The following is an 8,075-nucleotide window of genomic DNA, read 5'->3' as shown; positions in this document are numbered from 1 at the left end:
CCCCCTGGCCGCCCCGGCCGGCCCCGCGCCGCGGCCTCTGTGTACGCCGGTTGCTAACAACAGCTGCCTTCCCTTGGCCGAGGAGGGTGATATTTGCCTTAGAAACAGCGCTTGCCTTCACTGCGTTCCCAGCACAGTGGCTTTTTTCATTTCTCCAGCCTCCTTTTATTTATTTTATTTATTTTTCCACCTCCCCCCGGTGTCCTGCTTGGCCTGGAGGAACCAGGCCGCGACCCCCGAGGCCTCTCCTCCACCACCACGGCCGGGGCGGCCGCGCTCCGCGACCATAACGCGGATCTGCGGGGGCCGCGGCCACCTCGCCTGACACGCTGGTGTGGTACTGCCCTCTGACGGGGTCTTCCGAAAAATAACCCACCCTCGCGAGTGCCGCTGTGCTCCTTCCCCTGAGCACGCGGGCGAAAAGCGGCGTCCACGGGCCTGCGGCCGGCGGGTTTGCTACTGCGTTTCCTTTTACCTAACGTGGCACCAAATTAGACCCCTAGCAAGGCTGTATTTTGGTTTCTTTGCAAAAAGGGAAACTTCCCCAAGGGAAACCTCCAAGCGTGTCCGTAATATCACATTCAAGAGCCTAAGGTAAATCGGAGGAATTCCTGTCATCCGACAAGAACTAGACCAGATGCACCTGTTTTCCCCTAGGAGAGGGTCACAGCTCTGTTCCTGGTGGCTGCACAGGCACGTACGTGTGTCCTACCTCTAGTAGCTTGGAGTGTCCCACATTTTGACCTGTTTCCACATCAGAATCCCAAGTTTTCTGGTCATGTGCTATTGCAATTGGTTATAACATCTGCTTGCTAACGGGAATGTTAATGAAATCCAGCATTTTTGCAGAATCCTTTCCCAGCATTTAAGAAAGCCTTAGAGTAGTGGCAGTAAAGCAGATGTTTCTGTTTAAAGTAGTATATAGATGTATATGAGAACTGACCGCGGAAAAAGCTTTCTGTTCTTTCATCTTTGCTGTTTTTCAACAACTTGCCAGGCAGATCATCTCAGTTTAGAAGGCGGATGCTTTTTTTCCATCTGCAGTCCAACAAACTTACCATGAGATCGGAAAATGAGGGTGAGATCTACCTACGCCATGGGCAAACCCAATATCCGAAGGGAGCGTTTAAAGGCTGATCCAGAGCTGTACACAGTGCAGTTTCCCATCCAACACTAATATATTTTTGACCAGATCTCATTTTTATGCTGTCATCATTAACTCACAACCTTAAAAAATAGATAGCACTATTCCCATCATACAGCTGTTTAATGCAGTTAAGATATTCACATTTCCATGTAAACACTATAAAAGTTAAGAACAATTTGCATATATCTCACTCTCTTGATCACCATGCTAATCTATTTAACTTTCAAAGGCTGAATGGAGAATCATGAATATAGGAAATGCTAAAAAAGCCACCGAACAGAAGGTTTAGCCTACGGTTGTAGGCATAGCTTGTCCAAATGTAGACACTTTCTCTAACCACCATGTATGACACCTACCAGAAATTTTTGCCTTGTATTTCCCCTGTATGTGCTGCATAAGGCTGCATCTTACACTGATGTGTTGATTCGGATCAGGAGTGTGTATCTGAAGTAACTGTCCTGATGGCCCCGCTTCCCCTGCTTTTGTGCACGGCGTGGAGTCGTCTCGGAGCACACCAACTGCATTTCCCGAGGAGGAAGCTAGCCTGAAAGAGCTCCAGGATTTCATCTCATATGCTCCATCTGCTAAAGCACATTCAATCTACAGGATCAGACCAAAGGTCATCTGAAGTAAAACATCCCCAAATACATATAGTGTGGACATTGTCTCCTCAGCAACAACTTTTTGCGCTGTAGGTCTGCTCCTATTGCACCATGCTTCTTGCTAATGTAGACATAGTCGAAGTCACAGTCACTCCCTCTTCGTAGAGGAATCATTTGTTCTGCTACAGTCCAGATTATTCCACTCTTAAAAGGTGTTTCTGGGCTGTGCGAGAGTCATATTGCTTTTCGATATTTATTTTGTTCGAACCCCCCAAGTGGTCCTCTTGTTGTACCACCAGGACTGTGAAAAAAATCAACAGTTATCCAAAAACATGCTTTCTGCTTGTAGTAATGTGTTGTTAAAAGGTCCTTCCCATTGTAACCTAACCAAATCACCTTGTAGTCATGGTGGGTGGATCGTTCAGGCATCCAAGCACCAAATGACATTATGCATATGGCAAGCCTGGCTTGTTCTTTCTGATTGTTAGCTTTGCAAAACTGACAGTAGTAATAAGTAGCAAAATATATATCTATAAAGTGGCCAGATGTGATTCAAATACAACCAGGGAGCTAAAGAACTGTGTAACAAGTGATGTGTACAAAGCCATATTGCAAAGTAGAGCTACATCTTACCCTTTTGTACAAAAATTCAGGTTTTAAATTAGTTTTATTTATCTTGCTCATATTTTATTGCAAGTATAGGCGGATGTTATGATCTAAGCTTGTAAGTCAGCCAGTATATTACTTTACACATTTTTAAAGCAAAGGACAACTGTGTTTGACTAATTAGAATCCTAAATTATTGTCAACATGTATTCATTAAATGCATAAATAATAATGGACTAATTATAGTGTCCTTTCACTGAATAAAACAGCTTACAGAAAGGTTCATACATTTATCTTCATAGCAATTCCTAAACCTCTACTATCAGTGGACTTCCTTGCAGAGGGAGGACTCACTAAAGTGGTAACACTCACATGATATTTGAAAGGTTTCTTTGAAATTACAAAATGTAAGACTCTGTTAAAAATTAAAAAAAAAAACTTAAAAATTCTGCTGAAAGTGCTATCCACACTATGTTAGCGCAACACTATGGATTCATTTGGAATTGATCTATCTATATCTCTCAAATATAAATATAATCCAAATATATATGTGTGTGTGTGTGTGTATATGTATATAAAATGCCATGAGTTATATGTTGGTAAAAAAAAAAAAAAAAAAAAAAAAAAAAAAGAGGGTTTAGAATGCTAAAGACTGCAAACATTTTTGGATATTTTTAGGATTTTCTGGAGAGAAGGCAAGTCATGTAGGCTTCACATGGCATTTTTTAGATGCAGGAGAATAAGGTACTGTCTTTTGCTGGGGAAGAATTGCACTATTCATATTCCCATTGGGGGAAGCAGGAATAATAGTCTCCTCCTTAGGTCTGGGTGTTCACAGCACAGTTCCCGTAAGTATTCTGGGGGTATGATTGACTTTGACGTTGCTGCCCTCCAATGGTCATATTAAGGTTTCCGTGTATTCAGGAAAACTTAAAAAAAAACAAAAAAACCCACTGTATTAAGGCTCTGATCAGATAACTGAGAAGCTAAAAATACTTTAGTCTTCATCTAGCATATTCTCTTAAATGTATGTTGGGTAAAGGGTATTTATTCTCTACACTGGTGAAGTGATGTTTTTTCCCCCTAAGTACTGCAGAGACAAATGCGGCCAAACAAGTATCATCTGAATGCAGATCTCCTTCGCATGTCACCATGTGTATTGTGAAGATGAAATAAAAACAGCATTAACAGTCTGACTTTAAAACCCAGTAAAACTTTCAGACATGGCAACTAGAAAAATATTCTTTGGGGTTTTTAGATTCAAATGCCAAACAGCTCAACTTCTGAAAGCTGGCGTCTCACATTGCAGTACTTCCTTGTCCTGCCAAAGTTGGGTTTCTCCTTGGACATACTAGTTAGTTTAATTAAAGATTGTCTTCTTCTTAGAGAGCTTGCCTTGCTTATCTTACTTATATCGTTTCCAATTCTCTTTGAAACACTTAGAAATGGAACGTGCAGTTCCACCTGGATAGTCCTCATTATTTCCTCTCCTAACATCGTGTGTGATGTTATTGTGTGGCTGTCTTCTAATAGGAGTCAGCCCTTTTGTTTTCTTCCAGTTTTCACCCTTCTTTAAACTTTTGCCTGTTTCCCACATGCCTCTCCTGTATCTGCAAGTCCGTTCCTCACTGAAACATGTCAGTGGGTATTGCTCGATGTTTGCTAAAATACTCATATTGTATTTTCTTTCAAGTCACATGGGATCTTACAAACCAGACACACCCAACGTGTAGGAGAGCATGTGGAAAATGCATACACAAAGGACTCACTCATTCCTTTCCAACAGTGTTTGGGCAGATACATCACTCTCTAATTAAGCTGGAAACGGGCTACGCCTCTCCACAGGGATCCAGCTGGAGTGTGCCGTCCCAGTGTGACACTGGGACTTTGAGGCAGGGCAGAACGAGGGCCTCATGGTCCAGATCCACAGACATATTCACATATCCCTGGAGTCAATGAGGATTATTGGACCACGCAATCTGACCTCCTTTTGTCACAAGCTATTGCATTTCACCCAAAGAGTAACATGTTTTGTTAAAATTAGTGGTTTTCATTCTGGGCTCCTTGAATAGCTGGGGCTCCACTGATTTTTTTTAAGGAATCCATGAAAGCCAGCAAGGAAACCAACCTCTGGTTAAATTTGCAATCCAAAATCTGGCATCTGCTTCACGATGTGCATTTCCTCCCCAAATTAAAGAAAAAGGTTACCCTTTTCCCTCGCCAATTTTTTTTACATGGTCATAAAGACACTTCTCAGTGCTATTTTTGGTAAGTGAGTCAGTTTCTTGGCACATCAACTACATGGTAGACCACAAATATCATCACTTCAGCTCTTAAAGATTTTGCAGTAACAACAAGATTTAACTGATGCTTAATATTGCTCTTCAGCCCTTCAGAGACATCACTAGGGATATGTCTATACTGCGTGCCTATACTACAAATTCCAGGATTGCATCGACAAATATGGACTAGCCTTGTGTGAGCTAATTTGTGTCGTGGAAGCAATCCAGCATGGCAGGACAGAAATCCTCAAGGAGTAATTTACAGTACTAAGAATAACCCGTTGATTGGTTTTTTTTAATAAGAAACTCGGTTCTCTTTTTCCTTCATTTCCTTCTGGGGTTCAGTTTCTTTTGGGGGTTCTCCTTCTCCTTACCCAACAGCTAGGATTTCTATAGGTGCACAGAAACCTTCAAAGAGGAGAAACTTTGGGACTGTTCCTTCTGCTTTGCTCTGTACCCTTGGGATCACCTCTCTGAGATCACTCTACTTGACTTTTGCCCCCTTGAGACTTATCCAGCCAGGCTCATTCAGCCAAGTCGTAGCTGTCAGAAAACAGGGACCTGTCTCTTGCTGTGCCAGTGCCATCAGTACTTTACAAAGCCTTTCCTGCTTATCTTGAAATCTTTTTCATAAGAAATTCAGCACCATTTTTCTTGCCCTTACCTGGTAAGTTTTAGTCCCTGTCTCAGCCACCTGCTAGCAAACCTTCAGGCATGATGTGTTTGCAGCTGTTCCTCTGCTCCATTGGTTTGTGTGATGGACTAGTTAAAGGGAAAAATGCAAATTATTACTCAGTGCCTGTCTGTGCTCTAGATGACTGTGACACAAAGAGGCGCTGAGCAAGGCCCTGCCCTCATAGAGGATGGGGCTAGGTCTGAAACTATGGACTGGAAGATGGAAAAGACCCATTATACACCTCCTGCGTGGTGGAGAGCAAGGAGCCGAGGTCTGTCTCTGGACATATGAGGAACTGTTGCCTATTTCAGAAGGAGAAGTTTCTTTATAACAGAAGGGAGCTACCCAAGCCCAAACACCCCTATATTTAGGGTTTTGCATCTAGGTTTGGCCCCAGCTCTTGGTTTTGTTTTAACAAGAGCATGAGCAAAATGTGTTTGAAGCAGCTGGTGATCCTGACCAGATCAGATTCAAACAGTTTACATTTAGCATAAACTGTGGAATCTAGTACTCCCTCTCTGTAGGCACTTTGGAGGCTAGAAGCAGCCACTTGAGAGCACTGGGAATGAAATTTATGGAGTTGTCAAGCCAAGTAAAAAGGAAGTTTCTCAGATGAACCTGAGTAGAGCTGCTTTTTAAACTTTACTTTAGCATTGAGTTATTTTCACCTTCCTGAAAACCACTGATTTAGGCCAAACCCCACACAGTCTCTTTCTTGGCTATAGTGTTTCAGGGTGGTGAGTGAGGTGGTTTTAAATGTATTTGTGTCCCTTTATCCTCAGGAACCTGGGCACAGACAAATGACGCAGAAGGCCAGTTGAATTTTGGCTGCATAGCTGAACAACAACATCCTGCTTTAGTCCCAGAAGATCATCTCAAGGATACTGCTCACTTTGGGGCAACATGAATATGGAGTACCAGATCTATTTCCAGAGCTCTTACATGAGTAGAATAGGACATAAAAAATAGATCAGAGGAAACAAAATGTCTTCAGCTGCAAAGCGTTGGAGTGGTGTTAGGCAATAAAAAGCTTCTGGGACTGCACTGATATAATCTTGTCCAAATCTACACTGTAGGCAAGCATCGACACACTAGGCAAGCATCCCCTCTTTTCCTGCCAGCAGGCAAGAGTAATAAGAAGGAACCGGGTCCTTTTCTAACTCCGCCACCCCAAATCCCCTGAGAGTGAAGAATGAAACTGTTCTTTACGGCTCAGTAATTCCTTCACCCTCATTTCTTGAACGCCAGTCTCCTACCACACGCTCCCAGGCATGCTGTCACAGAAGCATGGTTGGGGCAAGGGGAGGACACAAGCCACCTCACTGGTGGGACTGGAGAGCGGTCAGTGACTGTGGTCCTCCAGAGAAGCAGCCTTAGGGCTCATGGCTACTGCGAGCTGGCCCTAGCAATGGCTAGGAAGTGGCTTTGATTTCTTCAGGACAGTATGTCCCCATTGTCTGTTCATGCTGCCCGAGTGAGGTCCAGGCTGTGCCCTGGCTCCTATAGACTGGGAAGACTCTAACTGGAAATAGCGTCTGTAGGAGTGTGGCCTGGGAAACATGGTACGCTCTGAAAGAAAATCCATCCCACTGGCACGAGAGACTGGAGCTCATTATGAATGCTTCTGGCCTCCGACCAGATGATCTGATACATGCCTAGAAAATCAGCATCTTCTTTTCTGCCCAGGCTAGTGAGGCTTGTTTGATAGTGCCCTTAACTGTGCCTGGGTAATCATGAAGTGAAAGATTTGTTTCTATTTACCCTCAGTCCTTGCCATCTAAATAGCCCTCCTAGGGCACTGAGAAAAGGACAGAGAATTCAACCACTGGGAAGGTCATAGAATGACTATCGGTCTCCCCAATACGGCCTGCTTTAAAATGCACTTAATAACTCTTCCAACAAGCTTATTATTTGTGTTTGTATGGTAAAACATCTTTTGGCAAGCTACTCTAGGATCTAGTTATCCATTCTCTTAACATTTCTCGGCTTATTTCTACCATAGGAGCTCCCTTAAGGTTCTAGGCAAGGAAAGATCTCCCGAAGGAAAGATTTGCTCTTAGGACAGCATTGCCTACAATTGCCTACACACAGGTGCCTGTCAGGTAAGGCCAAGGATATGTAACACATTTGCAAAGGCTTGGCAGACATTGACACAAGATCTCTTGGGGACCCACAGCCTTATGGAGCGGAAGCTGAAGGTCAGGTGGGACATCACACAGCTCTTAAAATGGCACTAGACTTCTGTGTTTAGGCAGCTGAGTACTACTCTTGAAGTCCTTAAGTTCAAGGAGCAGCACTTTTTTCCACAAGAGCCCCCCAAATGTATCAATGACACCTTACCAACCAAAGTGTGACTTGACCCTTGGTGCTTCAGCTTAGCAAGGAATCTGTTACAGTGTTAATTTAGACCTGAAAACAATGAGTTTTCTAACACAAGAAGAAATGCTAGCATTTTGGGGAATTCACTGTGTTTTTTGTATTCAGCAGAAAGGGCACATTTTTTGTCTAATTGCAGTTGGCCTTAAAAATATGCACACCTGCAAGCTCCAAAGTGCAGCCCAGCATTTTACCTGGTGCATTAGGAAGAGAGCAAAACCCTTCAAAAGCTCGTTCCAGCCTGGGCTGCAGCTGACACCTTTGAATTAAAAGCACCAGGTCTGCCTCCTCACTGGGGGTGAAGACTATAAGGTATAGAGCAGGTCCCATCATGTCAAACTGGTAATGAGATTTTTTTGTGCTGAGACACCACACTATTGCAACAC

The sequence above is a fragment of the Dromaius novaehollandiae genome, chromosome 2 (assembly GCF_036370855.1).
Source record: "Dromaius novaehollandiae isolate bDroNov1 chromosome 2, bDroNov1.hap1, whole genome shotgun sequence".
NCBI lineage: Eukaryota > Metazoa > Chordata > Aves > Casuariiformes > Dromaiidae > Dromaius > Dromaius novaehollandiae.
The sequence above is the reverse complement of the archived record's forward strand: the minus strand, read 5'-3'. Positions refer to the sequence as shown.